The following is a 16,696-nucleotide window of genomic DNA, read 5'->3' as shown; positions in this document are numbered from 1 at the left end:
CGGAGATAATAATAATAATGAAAGCGGAAAGATGCTATCCAAGCCTCGATAAATTCACAGCCGAGTGAATTATGTGGTACAACAAAATGCCACGCTCACGGTATTACGTAAAGAAAGTTTCAGGCATTCCAGTAACCTTGATCAAACAAACGCGGATTACGAAGATACGGTGCCGCACGTCTCCCATATGACGGCGGTCGCTTTCACCGAGTTCGCGTCACTTCTCAGCCGAGCTGCGTGGACTCCATTCGAAAGTTGTCTCGCAGAGCTCGATCGTCGAAAGGCAGGTCGCGGTAAAATGCAAGGCGGATATTTTTCTTAACGGCAACCCGGCGACGATCGCCGCGGATGATTAATAATGCTCGTAACAATAGCCGCCGTTGACGAGCTCATTGTGCTGCATCGGCGCTATGCGCGATACGAAAACGATATATCGCGATTTACTCGCGGGGAGAATTACGGAAGTCTCTTGTCGCCGGAGGATGTGCGCGATACCTCGTGGAACCGTTTGCTTTGCCGCGCTCTATGCAGTAAGGCTAAGTTAGAACAGTTATACGAGCAAGTTGCGTAAACCGCGAATCCCTCTGCGCGTCGTCTCTCGCAGCTACGATGCCGAAAATTTCGGAGACGATTCCGCCTGGTCTGTACGCGACACCGAAATTTCTCCGAGCTCACTCGCTATAGCGCACACGTCATGCGAGCATGCTCGCGTGCCCGCGTCCGTCGGTTCATTAATTGTCGCGGTAAATGAAGCTCACTTTCGCATAAGTAGCTTGGGGAGTGGCTCTGGTTTTTTCGTACTTTTATGCACGCAATGCATCGCCCTCACTTTTCCTCATTCGCTCTTTCACCGTCACGCTAATCTTCCTGCTGTTAACAAAATTCGTTGTTATTCTACCTTTCGCATTTTACGCGTTGCGCAACGCGTAAAACGCGAAGCTGCGAAACGTTAACACTGCGTTACGAGGCAAGATAGATTAACAGCTATATATATATAGTATTTTTTTTTATTGTTTGTGTTATCGACAGACGGGTGATGTAAAAAAAATAACAGTTTTATATTTCTGTATGATAAGAGATCCATAAAATCTGTCAAATTCCTCGATGTGTAAAATATTTCGTCAAAAGAAAATCTGTGAAAAGTAGTGACGAAACAGCGTTCGAGTAAGTTTGATTCATTGAGTCAATCGAGCGAGGTAATACAGAGAAATCGTGTTAAAGTTGGTGACTTTTGTAAAACTGGAGAAGACGGCGAGGGAAGTAGACGACTTCTCGGTTTCATCGGCGGACTAATTAGGCCGGCTTACTGCATATTTTAATAATCGTCTCGTTAATCTCCGCGTCGCGGCGTCGGAAAACATTTCGTCGTGTTAATATTCAACGGACTTCTTAATAGACACCTCCGACTTTTGCTTCCTGTTCTACTTTTTGGTTCCACAACATCGTTTATCGTTACGAAGAATACAAAATAGAAAAAAGATAAATTACTTCCATTAAAAAAGCCATTAACGGATCTCGAGCCACCGTAACTTTTATTATTCAAGTATCGACATAATTATAGCTTTACTTTCCCGATATCGATAATACTATATGTATTTACAAAGTTTTTAACATATTCTATTGAATTAATTACGGGACAAACACTTATGCATGGTATAATAATTTTTTAATTATTAAAAGATCTTCAGTAGAAAAAAATATGGCATTATATTGAGATTAATGTATAAAATTCGTATAAATTTTAACAATTTACTTAGAGATAAAATATCTCTAATAATATAATATCTAATAATTAAATTAAAAAAAAACCAGCAATGAGTAATCCACTATAACAATAAATATAGAAATTTTTTTTTTTTTAGTAATATGAGAGAAAGCATAATCGTGCTGTAATAAATATGTACGCTTTCCTGCACTATAAAAAACCCGACAAAATTCGAGGGAGTTAGATGACACTGTTCATACATACTGTTTGTTTTACAATGCACACATTCTGCTAAATCCGTTGCTCGAATTTACAAGTTCGCCGGCGGTTATTGCGAAACTTAATATATGTTGCGATAATTCGTCCAGCGTGTCCTTTTACTTGTTCTACAAACAGGTGAGGGAAAAAAAACATTTTGTCTAAAACTTTAAATTAAAATTATAAGTTAATGAATTATTACATAAAAGTTACTTTTATCTTGCACGCTCAACTCCCTGTATTTTGTCAAATAATATATCTAGAGAATAATATTGAAAAATAATGAATATATGATTTTGTACGTCTCATTAGCGTGATACAACATTTCGATAGCGTACAGATCCATCAATCATTTTTAATGTCCGCTGAAAACGTAACGCCCGACTGCGATTTAAAACTTACAGTCAAGGAGGTAAATGATCCTTCGACTCTTAAAATGTCGGATTTTATCGACGAACGAAGTCCGCACTCGTTCAGAAGAAACGACATCGTAAAGACGAATTTTACGAGTGTGATCTTATACGCGTACAATCCCGAAAAATCACGTAAATTAAAATGACGCGTTATGCAAGAACGAAAAACATTTGATTGCCGTTCCCAAGCTGGCGATTATTAAAGATAATACACATACATAAACGTCACTTTTTAATAGTTACGACAATGATAATTAAAATTATAAAAGTTACACGAAGTATTTGTCTTCCAAAAAATTTTTATAATTCAACGAAAATGTCAAAATCTCTGCTCGGTTGCTCTGAATTGCGGTTTTTACAAAAAGCGTGATTATTTTCAACTAACTGCACTGAACCGACCCAAGTTCATGCGCGGTTTTTAATGGACTAATGATTAATGTGGTACCTCGAAGCGATAATATGCTCGTACTGAAACGAACAAAGTTCTGTCGAACATCGCTCGGCAATCTTTTATTACGCGCAGTCATCGAAAACTACATTAAAATGACTAATGTATGAGTACCTTAATTAAGGAAACGATATCTCGGATACATTATAAATGACCACCATGAATAAATCAAGTAAAATCAATTTCTCTTTAGAAAACGACATTAATTACTTGTAGGTACACAGATTTAATCGACATCATTCGTCATCTATCTCTCTGATACCAAGAAATTATTTTTAGAATACGCTTCGAGAGTCCCCAATAAAATGTCGAAATACAAAAAAAGAAATAAAATAATATAATATACTAAAGAGCATCCGCGGCGCCTGTGTATAATAATTAAATAAATTTCTCGCTTTAAATTCGACGTTGCTAAATATGTTTCTGAAAAACAGTTAATGGGACATGATTCTGAAGATGATCGCCCACGGCAAAATAATCCCGGCGAATGGATCAGCTATATGAATTAACGACGTCTCCGATCAAGGTGTCACTTTTAATCGGACGTTAAGAGGACGCGATTAAATAGTCAACCGGTCGAATGACCGACTAAACTTCACGGGAGCGACTGACCTTCGGTCGAACGTATCCTTGACACGCTTTCGAAAAGATAGTCGTCGCCGCCGACTCGTGTTCGGGAGCGTTTGTATTCGCGGAGGAAGATTTTGCCAAGGATGACGGACATGCCGCGTGTGGGCAAAATCACGGGAGCCACGTTACGTGAATGCCCATTATGGCGCAATGCATACTGATAGGGTGATCAAAGCAAGCGGTCACGGTCCGCCGGCACGCAGCAACTGCACCCTAGAGTTGTCAATGCACAGCAACAGTAATGTACAATAATACAAGCCGAGTGTAATATAGCATAGCATCGAGAAAAATTATAACAATTTAATATAGCAACCGTTCTTTTCTATAGTTTACAAGAAAATTAACGAACACATATACACACGTGTAACACATTTAATAATATATTATTTTTGCATTATTAACTATTAAACGATCACTTTCAATACTGATGCTGCGATGCCTACGAGAACTTAAAAAAGAAAATGAGATGAAGTGTTTTATTATAGATTTTTGTAAAAATTTTACCGATGAAATTCAAATTTATTTCCTCACGAGAAAAACGAACGCTTTATCCCGTACGAGGATAGCGTTACGTAAAGTATCAGCTTCAATAGTGGAAATATCTTTGGAACTATCGAAGTGGGTTGTCCTTTCAGTGCACTCGCATGACTCCCAGTTCTATTATGGATCGCATATTGGCATTGCTGCACGCCGTCGAAATGGCCGTATAGGTAGATCCGATACGGTACAATCCCCCTGAATTCGTAGCCATGTTGAGAGCGATGGAGAAGACAGGGAGAAAAAGCGACGGTTTGGGTATCGTTTTCGGCAAATGGAAGAGGCAGGTTTCCACATTTGGCAATGGAAAACGGCTGCCACTGGCTGAAATTGACTCGCGGAATCGCGACGCGGAAAAGCGGATGCGGCCTCAACGTACGTCACGATCTCGTCGAGCGTGCAATCGGTGTGGACAAAAACGGTGGGTTCGAAATTCGAAGAAATCTACGTTTCTCTCTCGCGTGTCTTACAAGTGTAATTCCCTTTGGGAAACCCGGTGGAAAAGAACGCGTTTCTGGCACAACGCTGAGAATAAATTCTGAATTTATTCGTGATTTTCTTTGAAATTTACAATTTGTTTCGAAATCCCGCAATATTTCTTCATAATTTTCTGATTGTTCGTCTAATGTGAACAATTTTTTTATTAATTGTTGGATACAATATTTTACAGTTGTACGTATTTTTAGTAATATAAAATAGTTACGTAACAATTAGAAGAATTGTTCAATGTCAACCAAGTATTTTTACTTATTATATCAGTTAAATTCTTGTCATTTTACGTACAATTAAAACGGCGCACAGTTCTGAAACCATATAATAAAAAAATTTAATCTAATAATCTGACTGCAAAGTTTCTGATGAAGAAATGCAAATGAAAGAATGAGATATCCTCATAAAATTTAACAGCATCTATTAACTCAAATTAAATTGCGAAAGATATTCTCACTTTACCTTTATAACACAATTTTTCATGAACATGAACTCGAAAATCGCATATTCAATTTGAGAAGTATTTCAAGTGATTATTTCTGCATAATAGTAAATGATTCGAACAGAAATCTCTGATCTTTGCTTAATCATAGTACGATACCCCGTTAGCACATTATTAGAAATGCGCTGAAAAATTTTCATGAGCCATAATCATAAATCAGATTTTGGAACTCGGCGTACCAAGTGTCGGTTATAAGCCCACAAGAAATAGAAAGAAAAGAAAAGGAAGAAGAAGAGGCGTCATCAATGTAACGATGACTTAAAGACGGCACCACCATCGGAAAGATACTCCCCGAATACTTTAGCCCAAATAACCGAGGCTCCGTTATTACCGTTCCCACCCATCGCCATACTTCCTTACGAGACTCCTCTCTCTCAAGAGGAAGAGCATCCCGGCGCTCGCGCGTCCGGAAAATGGAGTTTACGTAATTTCATCAACGGCCGAAGAGGGAGAGAAACCGAGTAAACGCGCGGAAGGGAGAAAATGCGGCGGGGAGAGAAAATGCACATTGTCCCAGGAGGTCGCGCTCGGTGTAACCACCCGAGAGAAAGAGAGACGGCGAAAGAGGTAACTTTGGTTCCTTTTATTACTTCACCCGATGGAGAACCGGCGCGCCAACGGAGAAATGAAGCCAATCAGCTTCATCGAAACTTTCTCCACGGCATGTTTGCGTGGAAGTGGCACTTACGTGTTCGCTCGTCCGTCGCGCGCTGACCTTTCGCGGACGCGCGCCACGCCAGGCTAATTAAACTCCATCGGAGAAAAAGCACGGCCGCGGAGGAAAAGCTCGATCCCGGCTTCGCCGTCGCCGCCGACGAGCTTTGTCGGCAGGGCGCTTTTTGTGCTGGGCGCGATAATAAATGATGCGAGAAGAGGAGCCGCACACGTCCGGCGTAACCTCGGTGACGTGGGTGGCGCAATGAGAAATTGCATCGCCAACTTGGCATCGTTCGGTTACACCTCCGGTTAACGATCTCAATGTCCCCCGAGCGTCGAGAATAACACAATTCTCTGGTGGCGTAAAAAAAAGAAAAAAATAATAATAATGGATAAAGCTCTGTCGTTTTCCTATTAAAAAAAAAATTAATTTTTGTCATTTTTGCTAATAGAATATAACTTTTTTGTTTCAGATGAAAGTCCAGAGGAAGACTTTCGTCGAAGAAGCACCAGCTTGACATCTCCGTTGAAAAAAAGTGGAAGAAGAAAAGTGTCGCACGCCGAAACTATACAAATACGAACCACAGCCGGTTCGTCGGTCGCTTCGGGAGTTTCGCAAAGTATTCGGGCGTCATTTTTTTATATAAAAAATTTGTAATGGGAGTGTCCTGGACTATCGTGCAAAAGTGTTAAATAAAAAATTAATTTTTATGACAGTAATTTATCGGGCGCGTTCGCGAGTGTCCAGTGCGCGGAAGGATGACTCGACACGTCCCATCTGAGAGGAGGAGCAGGCCCGGGACGGGCATCCTGCATCAGCGGAGCAACTTTTAGGTAAGCATGAATTTTTTAAAATAAAGTCTTTATTAAAAAAAATGTTTACCTTTTCTTTTATTAATCTTATTAATTTACTACGTCTACATTAATATTTTCCTTTTTATGTTACAGTCACCGGCAGAACTCTACAACTCCGCTGAAGCTCATGCAGATTGGTAAGTCGCATGATTTTATTTTCGTAGTTTATATTTAGGGTCTCTTAAAAAATAGCGCGCGCACAGCGCGCGTATGGTTTCTTCTAGTATTATAAATTTTGCAAGATAAGAAGTGATGAAATATTTAGATTACTTCTTCAGAATTTTGTTCATAATTGTATCTCGTTTGCATTATTCAAAATTTCGCAACGCCATGCCCTAATGACTTCAACGTTAAAACCTACACTAGCAGCTATTATGTATATGCATATGTATAAATCCAATCCATCACGAATTTATTCTTGCAAAACGAGTTATTTCCGACTAGCTCTCGATAACGATGCGACGATGCAGTTACTTCGTTCTCTATCTTTTCCCCGGTTACATCACAAATTCGATATCATTTTACGGTCGTCGCCGACGTCTCACGAGACTTTAATGTTTTATTTCACTCAGGGCTGCCTTTACATGTACCTGTTTCGGCGCTCGCATTTACAGATTTAAAATAAAAATTGTAATTGAAAAGAAAAAAAATTTATATACAACTGTATTCGTTTCCTCATAAGTTTGAAAAAGTTAATTATTTAATTAAACGTACATCGTTAATATATTAACTTGCACATATAAAGCCAATTTTTTGATAACCGTAAATTTACAAATTTAATGTTTTTTTAATTAATAATTATTTGAGTAAAATAATTCCTGCATGTTTGAAAGTAATTTATTTCAAATATTCTTTCTGCTGGATTTTGTTAAAATTAAAGTATATTTTATCTCAACGAGGAAACGCCATGTGACAGCCCTGTTTTTGCGAAGATGCATTTCACCGTGCACTTCTTTCAGAAACGTACGTCTATGTGTATTTACGTTGAAATAACCCGCGACGATCGCGAGATGTGTTCGAAATGGTAGCCGGTACGTGACGAGAACACGTGGATAGCCACGTGAAATCGATGCAGGACGCCGAGCAGATCGGAAAAAGGCGCGGCGAAACATGATCAGACATTCTTCACTGCATTCTTTAGTTCTAGACGATATAACCTTTCCTTTTTATTGCTCATCTTAAGTAAAAAGGTCACGACGACAATTTTATTGATATCCGTCGATGCAACAGTCAGCAAAAAAGATTTTAACTTATTATTCTCATAAATCACGTTTCTCAAAATAAAATAACTTTCTTCTTAACACACGTTTGTTTGTACGATTAAATTGTAATCAAAATTAAAATTATAGACACGTCAAATGATTACATCACAATTATAAAAAGTATATTAATTAAATGGCTTATATAAAAAGCTGGGTAAAAGCTTTGATTCGTTGAACATTAATTTTTATCCGAATAAAACTTATATTTTACTTTATACTTCCATTAAAAAAAAAAAGGCATCTCTTTTTTTGTTGTAACATTAATAATATGCGGCCGCATTTGGTGCGTACGAAATAACACGTTACTAGGATGACGCTTGTAGCGATGCCATTAAGAGCATATTTCGGCTGTTGCAAGCGGTCGGAAGCAGATTATGTTATCCTATTGTCAGACGTATAATCATATTTCACAGCAGCAAAGCGCACCGACTGTTGACGGCGTAATTAAACTGTGATAAATTCAACGTACGCCATTAGATAATGAGTGTGCCAGCTGGACATAACGCCGGGGCCGTTTAGGTGCGTTCGTTTCGTAATTAATCCCGTAAACGCAATAACACGTTCCGCCGTGAATTTTCCCACGGTGGATTCACCATCGCGAGATTATCTAGCGGGGCAAGTAATGTTATTACAAAACGATTGCTAATAATTGATAGACGTGAAGTATACGCTTTGATATACGCGCCGCTCGATTACGAAAAAATCAAGAGAATAACCAATCGCTAATGATTTAATTAGACGCGGTATATACAATTATTATCGACTGATTAGCATCAAAGAAATACGTGTGATAATGTTTCTGGAAGTCGATTTAATTTATCACTCCGTTTTATTTAATTATAATTATAATTATAATTTATTTAATTTATCACTCAATAATTTTCAATTAAAAAATGCCTGATAACTATATAAGTAACAAAAGTAATAATTAAAAAAAAAAAAAAAAACTTGTTAAACTATAATATATCGTTTGATGATATTACGTATTTAGAGAAGCGGAATTTATAAAAAAGATATTAAAAAGTCATTGTTGAAATACGTAACGTTGCCGAAGTTTCGCCTTCATCTACATCTCTATTTTAATACGCGCTGAAATTTGCATTTTCGCATGCGGCAAGGTGCGACAATTTCGTACTGGTCTGTTCAATACGGACGACGTTATCTAATTTTGGTTTTGTTTTACCGCGGCGGACCGCAGACCAGCGCGAGCACGCCGATGTGTCCGGCGGCATTGCAGCAAAGATCGGGCTTTCCTCTTGAAACCGCAATCAGGAGCACGTACACTTGTGCAAGTGCCGCGTAATACTCTCACCATCTGGAATGCCAGTGCGATAAAACAAAAAGCGTCGTTTGAACGTTCAACGGCACTGGCTTTGCTAACAGCATCGCGAGTTAATGCAATTGACGATAGATAAAGCTACATTAAAATTTATTTTTTTTTTTTACTAATTTCGTTCAACTTTAAATAATTGTGCACATGCAAGCTTTAAAAGACGTTAAAAATCAATTAAAACAAATTAATCCCTATAGTATCCACTTGTAAAGAATTAAATTATTTAAGAATAAAGAAATGTAAATCGTAAATTTAAATTGTAAATATACGTAATTAGATTGGTATCTTAAAACTTCTGGCTATTTCAACAATTTTTTAAATAAAAATAGAATGTTGTTCCTAATAGCGACAGCTTAGCGCGTTAAAAAATTAAAATCCCTTTGAGCGTGACGACGTTGGAATAAAGTAGGAGCCTGTTCGTAAGATAATGTGCCGGGATATAAGTCATTAGCTTAAGTTTCAGCAAGGAAATATTGCTATAAAAGACAGCTCTGACAAATAAGAGGATCAAGTGAATCTTACAACGATTAGAAATGTTTCCTTCGCATTACAACGCAAAGTGTAAATAAAACTTTACACAAAATCTCGTTAATAAAAGTTAAATTGAGTTAAGGCCTTTATTTGAAATAAGCACAAGTTCTTTTACAACTTAAATAACACGAGAATATTATTTATAGAATATTCTTTACAACAGATTTTAATAAAAATTTCTATGCATTTTACATTTTACAATGTTACGCGAAATTTATTCAAATTTGTTGCGGCCAAAAAGAACGATCTTGATAAAAAGATTCATTGATATAATACATTTACATACGTGTAAAATATCGTCTTTTATAGAAATCTCTTTTGCGTTTTACAACATGCTTACACCCCCCTTTTCCGCTCAACTTGCAATATTTATCTGCTATAATTAAATAAAATTAAAAAAATGACGCGTGAATCCGCAATCAAACTGTAAATAAAACAATCTGAAGAAATAATTAGATTCTCATCATACCGCTGGCTTCTGATCATTGGGAAATTAGTCTTTTCAAGCGTGACGGGCGTGTGTGGCAACTCTCGAGCCTTTCGTGTGAGATAAGGCTCCAGGATATGCGTCGTTAGCCCGGGAGCCCGGTATAGGAGGAAACACTCGCGGGAAGAATATTGCGGTACAGAGGCGAGGGAGATAGAAAGAACGGCATACCGCGCCGCGCAAGTGCAACGCCTCGTATAGACCAAGCGGAGAGAGTATCTCGTGTCGTGCTGCACTTCCGCTCTGTGAAGTAAATCGTGTGCATTGCAGTGCAACGGACCACCGGCGGCTGAGCGTAACGCGAGGCAAGCCACCGGCACGTAAGATTATGAAATTCGATAGAATAACGTCATTGTGCTAAATCCTTAATTACCGCGCTGTAAATCCCGCCGCGGAAACGTTCATACAAAACGGGAACACGTTCCCTGCGGCACGAATCCTCTTCAAAACTTTGCTGACTAATATAACGAAATAAAAAATAATTATCAATTTATAGCGAGCAGAGCAGATATTTAGAATAGAAATATGTATAAGTCGTTTGCAGCGTGGTGTATAACGTTTCCAAATTCTATTCTGGTTTTTTATCCATATAATTTTTTATTAATTTTGCGGTAAATCTGTTGCTCAATTTGTCATTATGTCGACATTTTTTTTAATTAAACCAAAATAGTATTTTAAATTTCTTTTTTTTTTTTAATTACAGCTGCAGAAATATGTTATAACAGAAACTCGAATATTAATAGGTATTAAAAATTATTTTGACTTTAGGGAATGTTAATATTATTCATGTTATGCATTATCTGAAGCCCACACAATGAATATTTAACAGTTTCTATTTGCAGTAAAAGTTATAAAATTTATTCCAGATCGCGCGCGCGCAGGTATTAAAATTACATGATTTATTTTTTATTTATGCACGTACATTGTGCGTGTTATACATATATCTCACACTTTATTACTGTTCTTTTCATTGCTGTGCTTTAAAGAAATTCACGAGTAACCCCATATTTTCTGTAGTATATAAAAAAAAATTAATTAAACGTAATTAATAATAACAAAATTTAATCAATATTTCTGAAAAACGAGTTTAACGATAAAAGTAAATTATTCCAGATTAAGCGAAAGTGCTACGAAAGTGACGGAAGGAGCGAGTTCTAGAATTGGTGAAAGTACCAAAGAAAAAGTTGAAAAAAAATTAAAAAAAAAGGATTAATTGAGGAACCGGATGTAAGCCACGGTTCAGTCTGACGAAATCTAGATGTAATAACAGTGTAACGGTTTTATCGATCAGGCTAAAAGTTTAGTGGAAATTATACGATAAAGACCACAACGTCATTACGGTAACGACAACAACGTTGTAAGCGATTTACGTAATGTAGTACTACCGTCATTATAAACGAGTGAATGCTTTAAGAAGATATACGTACATACATATAATTCGAAACTAATCAGATAAACTCGAGCTAAGAAAAAGTAAAAAAAAAAAAAAGAAATTAAATATATTATCTTAATCAAAATAATAATAATAATTTTCCGTCTCTAAATAATTATAAATATGTATATATTTTTTAATATGAAAATAACACGTTGATATACCACTTACATAAAATTATAAAAAATTGTGCAGTATGCAATCTTCATTTTTCTAAATTTTTTTTTTACATATGTCACAGCGATAAATAATGAATCTCGATCGGGCGGCGGTGCAGCTCGTAGCGCCGAATACGTGACGTAAGCACATTTTGCCGTATCCACGTTTAGACATTAAAAAAAAAAAAAAAAAAAAGAGCGGAAGCAAAACGCGAATTCGCTCATCGTTGAATTGCGGGAGGGATCGATTCATAGCCGGGATTACAATTATAGCGCGGAACCACTCGCCGAAATCATCGACAAGCCGTCGAAACCAGATCACCCCCGCGTCACATTCACCGCGCACCACTCCCAACCCCATACTCGGCGAAGCCGTAACAACACCAGACGGCAATCGAGAAAAACAAGTTCACATACCGCTGAGTCTGCCGGGAACAACGTGCAACGATCCGACGAAGAGGATCGACAGCAAAAGGGAACGTAGCCATGTGACCATGTCGCCGTCTTGGATATTGTCACCGCGATATTATTCCAAGGGTCGTGTCCGATCTACCTAGTCCTCTCGTTTCCGGACAAGACCTCATGTAATTCCGACCGATCGATCGACGTCCTTGACACGCGCGTTCGCGTACACACGAAATCGTGAGATCAACGATGCTGGGTCTCCAACAGCCAGCCGGAGAATGTTCGAATCTCGAGAATGTCCGGCCACGTGTACCCCGCGAATTTCTTGAGGATCGCAGAAAAGAGTTACAGCGCACCGGTTATGCGGTAGAATGTCACGCAGATCGACTCCCGGCTGAGAAGCCGAGTTCTCTTTTGCTGTAAATCCCGTCCTTATGTACAGTGCGGTCGCGTATTGGTATGCGTGAGCTCGATGAAATTTCGCTGGGGTCGCCATCGTGAATTCGGGTCGAGATCGGATACCGTCAGACGCCCATTGTGTCGGTGAAAGGTAAAGATAGATTTGGATATAAAGTTCTTAACAATAACTCTTTTGCAAGAGAAAGAAAGAGAGAGAACTGACGCTACAATACGATAAATCTTAATAATCATATTAATTAATTGTAATTATTAATAATTAACCATTACTCAATTATAATAATCATTAACATTCAAAATACCTCGCGAAAGAAGTCTAGAAAAGATACCGCAGAAAGTCAACGATATTTCGCTGCTTAATTAAAAAATATACCGTTGAAATTAATTCCAAAAAGTAATTTAAGGAAGACTTTCATAAAACTGAAAATTTATTAATTAATATTTTTTTTATAACTCAACAACAAAAAAAAAAAAAATTAAAAATACGTCTAAAGTCAATATAATTGAGTGTACAAAGATTCCTGTTAAATATTCATATAAACTCAAGAAACGAGGAATAAAATTTGTTCAACATTTTCGATCAACAAACAGATTCTCTCGTAAATTATCAACCTGGTTTGCCGCAGCACGACACGCTGTATGACACAACGTTAGTTCATTGCAGGGCGCCCAAGTGCATCGTCAATTATGCATTGTGCAAAATGTACCTAACCCTCCACTTTCCACATATCAACACCGATGCACCATTCTTCTTCCCGTATGAACGCATATACCCACGTCACGGAGTCTATGGGTATATTTATTCTTAAAAGAGTACGTTGACTGGAGAACTTGCAAACTAATACACACACGCGCAAATATATATCAAACGCACCGTTATGCAAACTGATAAAATAAAATACGCAAAAATGAGCTCTGTAAAATATTTACATGCACGTAAAGATTTTTCATTGACGGTTTGCTTCGATTTGAATTTTGATTGCTTTCGATATTATTATTTCACTTTTATATTATTTATTTAAATTGTTATTTAATCTAATTATTGCGGTAATTAGTAATAACGGTGGAATTTTACTACAAATACAGGGAAAGTAAAACTTGCATTTCTGCTCCGTTCAATATTTATTTTATTGACAATTCGTTAATTATTCTCTTTTGAACAATTGTGTTTTATGTTACACAAATTTGCACGTGTACACATTCGTTAGCAAATCCCTTCGATTTCATCTACCTCAAAGACAGAGGAAGTTAAATGAGATTAAGGGATGAACTATTCGAGGAGCAGAGATCATAATTCAATTCAATTATATTGGTTCTGCCTTTTGACTATCTTGATCAGCGTAAATGGATATTGGATTTTCTCTGATCAAGTTTCTGATCTTCCGAGACAAACATCGACGACTTGAGTACCGGTGATCCTAACATTCACTTTTTCAATGAATTCTATACCAACCGGCCTTCACGCATTACTCATACTCCGAACTTAAACACCCTCGGATCAAGTTTAGTCCGTATGTTCGAGAAAGGTATATACGTGTCGCCAACGAAGGTAGCCAAAATTTTTTATCGTACGGAGATTTATATAGTCGAGATTTTTTTATTTTATTGAACGCACAATAATTTAAAAAATGCCAATTATAATTTGTAAAATTATACATCATATTTATTATTATTATGAATTTTAAATTACTCCGTGATAATTTCGGAACATATATTGTGCATTCTTGAAAAAAAAATGTATGCAATTATATTAAATATTTATTTAGTTCTTTTAATTGTAATTAAAAATTTATCAATTCAGCGTTGTAATTACTCTATTTATTCAATACGCATAATTAAAAAAATTTTTATCGAATAGAGTTTAAAATACTTCGAAAAATATAACATTTAGGGATTTTTATTGCACAGGTGATGGATCGCAAATAATTAAAAAGACGCAGCCGCGCGAACTGGTCAGAGAACACAGAAAAGTATTGCAAGTTGATTCTTTCGGAAGAAGATTCATTGATTTAATTTCATTTTCTCGATACGAACGAGTTCGCCTTTCACTGAATTGTAAATTGAATTTCTCGATCTCCCCACCCGACAATGTGCTTGAAAAAATATTCGTGACGTAAATAAACATCGTTTTCAATTCAATTTTTAAATTTAAAAAAAAAACTGTCTCTCTCTCTTATTTTTTTTTTTTATTTTTTCCTTTCTTGTTTTTCAGATCTTCGTATTTCACACAAGCAAAACTCTGATTTCGCATTTAAAGTATCCATTGAAATTTCAATCTAAAGTAAATTTTTCCCGGTTATTTAAAAGAGAGAGAACTTTATAGGTTTCGTTTTATATAACTAGTCATAAATCTATTCTGCAATTAACAGAACTACTTTTCTTCTGAAACAAAAACGATCAAAAGTATTTTCTCGTTTAAATATAGATTCTGGAATAACACCCTTTGGTTCTTTCAACGGACGTGATGGCATTAAATGGCATATATCGTTTCACGTATACGTTACCATATAATTTATCGCGATCCCCAATACGATACGTGACCTATCTCTTATTCTGAATAAAATTATAGCATAAAAATTCACATTGTAAATGTTCAAATTTTAAACTTCTTTAAAAAAAATTCTAATTTATTTTGCATTTTTTTTTTTTTAATTCTTCTAAAGAAGTGGTATTGGTTTATAAAAAATATTATTATTATTTTGTTAATTTTTCAAGAGAAACTCTACCTTGGACCATTATCATCTCTTACTGCGAATCCTTCTTTTCACGCGTAGTTAAATCTTAATTAAACGTTAAACGTTAAATTACGAGAATACTGTATTATCTTTTAACGCAGAAAGCCGTAAAATGCATGCTTTATGAGTTATTCAGTGTGCGAGTGTGTCAACGACATTTCAACCCGATTATTTCAAAGACTGCAACGATGACATTGTCACTATCCCCGTTGCCCGCGTTGGCATTGCGAATTTTCTTCCGGTTGAAATGACAGAAAGCGGAGGGATCCTGCCGGACTGAATTCTTGTCACAACGGGGCCATAATTTCTTCGTCATAAAAGAGATGGCAGGCAGTTTCTTGCGAGAGAAACTCTCATGGGAATACGAAAATATTCCTTCGATGCAGATCCTCTCTCTCTCTCTCTCTCTCTCTCTCTCTCTTTCTCTCCCTTTCGCGTATTCTTTCTCATTCCGCGATATACTATAAAGTTTTTTATTTTCACAAATTAAAAAGTAAGATCACGACTGTTAACAGCAGTTGACATTGTTCAAAAAAAGAAAGAGATGTTAGTTTCATAAACAAACATTCCAGCTTTAAAATCTCATTTTAAATAGAAAAATTTAAGAGAATTTACAACTTTAATTAAAATATTTACTATGTACTTATACTGTTCCACTAAATATTTTTCTTTTGCACGCGATTATTTTTTCCTCTTCCGAAGATTCAATTAAAAGAACAACCATTTATTTCTTTCAGTAATCATTAGACATACGGTTACGTAATCGTGACTTCGTGATTACCGGCGATTTAGATCAGAGATTTCTAAGTTGCAACAAACCCCTCAGCGTGTAAAATCAAATGCTTCGATCTTTAATCCGTGGCGTGCGATTCGTCAGGGCCTATGGTCGCCGCAATCAGGTCGTCGCTTCAATCGGTAATCGTCACCAAGCGACGTTTACACGCGCGATCGTCACCGATCACGTTCCGTATCGCGCGCGAGCGGAAATAACGTCATCAAAATCTACAAGGATTGACAGGAAATATACGTAGAAATCGACATCTCGACGAATTATTCATGAGAGATTTGCACCGAGATTATTCCACGACACCTGCGCGACGCCGTGCTATTGAGAATCCTATTTCTGTACTTTTGGTCGAAAGAGCCAGCAGGAATAAATCACACTAGGGGAAATCGTGCGAGGTGCACATTGTACCAGCAAGAGAAAAAAAAAAGAAAAAAAAAAGGTCATTGATTGGATAGGTCAACCGGAGAGGAACTATTTAACAATTGTCGATGAACGACGTGAATGTGAACGTCGAAAGTTGCAAGTCGTTGACGCGTTAAGTAGATATTAACCATCGGGATGCAAAGCTACGTGATGGATTTGCTAATAACTGTGTTGCAACCGCCGGGATTATCTCGGATGTAAATTACAGCTTGAAATTTAGTTTCTGGCACCA

At 36.9% G+C, this 16,696-nt stretch overlaps 1 protein-coding gene across 5 annotated transcripts in view; it reads right to left on the bottom strand.

Annotated features, from left to right (window-relative positions):
- LOC139113297 (C-type lectin 37Db) overlaps window positions 1-16,696 on the bottom strand; it is a 140,970-nt gene that overhangs the window by 8,394 nt on the left and 115,880 nt on the right. The gene's annotated exons all lie outside the window — the stretch shown is intronic.

This window comes from Cardiocondyla obscurior, linkage group LG02 (assembly GCF_019399895.1).
Source record: "Cardiocondyla obscurior isolate alpha-2009 linkage group LG02, Cobs3.1, whole genome shotgun sequence".
Lineage (NCBI taxonomy): Eukaryota > Metazoa > Arthropoda > Insecta > Hymenoptera > Formicidae > Cardiocondyla > Cardiocondyla obscurior.
This window is presented reverse-complemented; position numbering and strand designations above follow the sequence as displayed.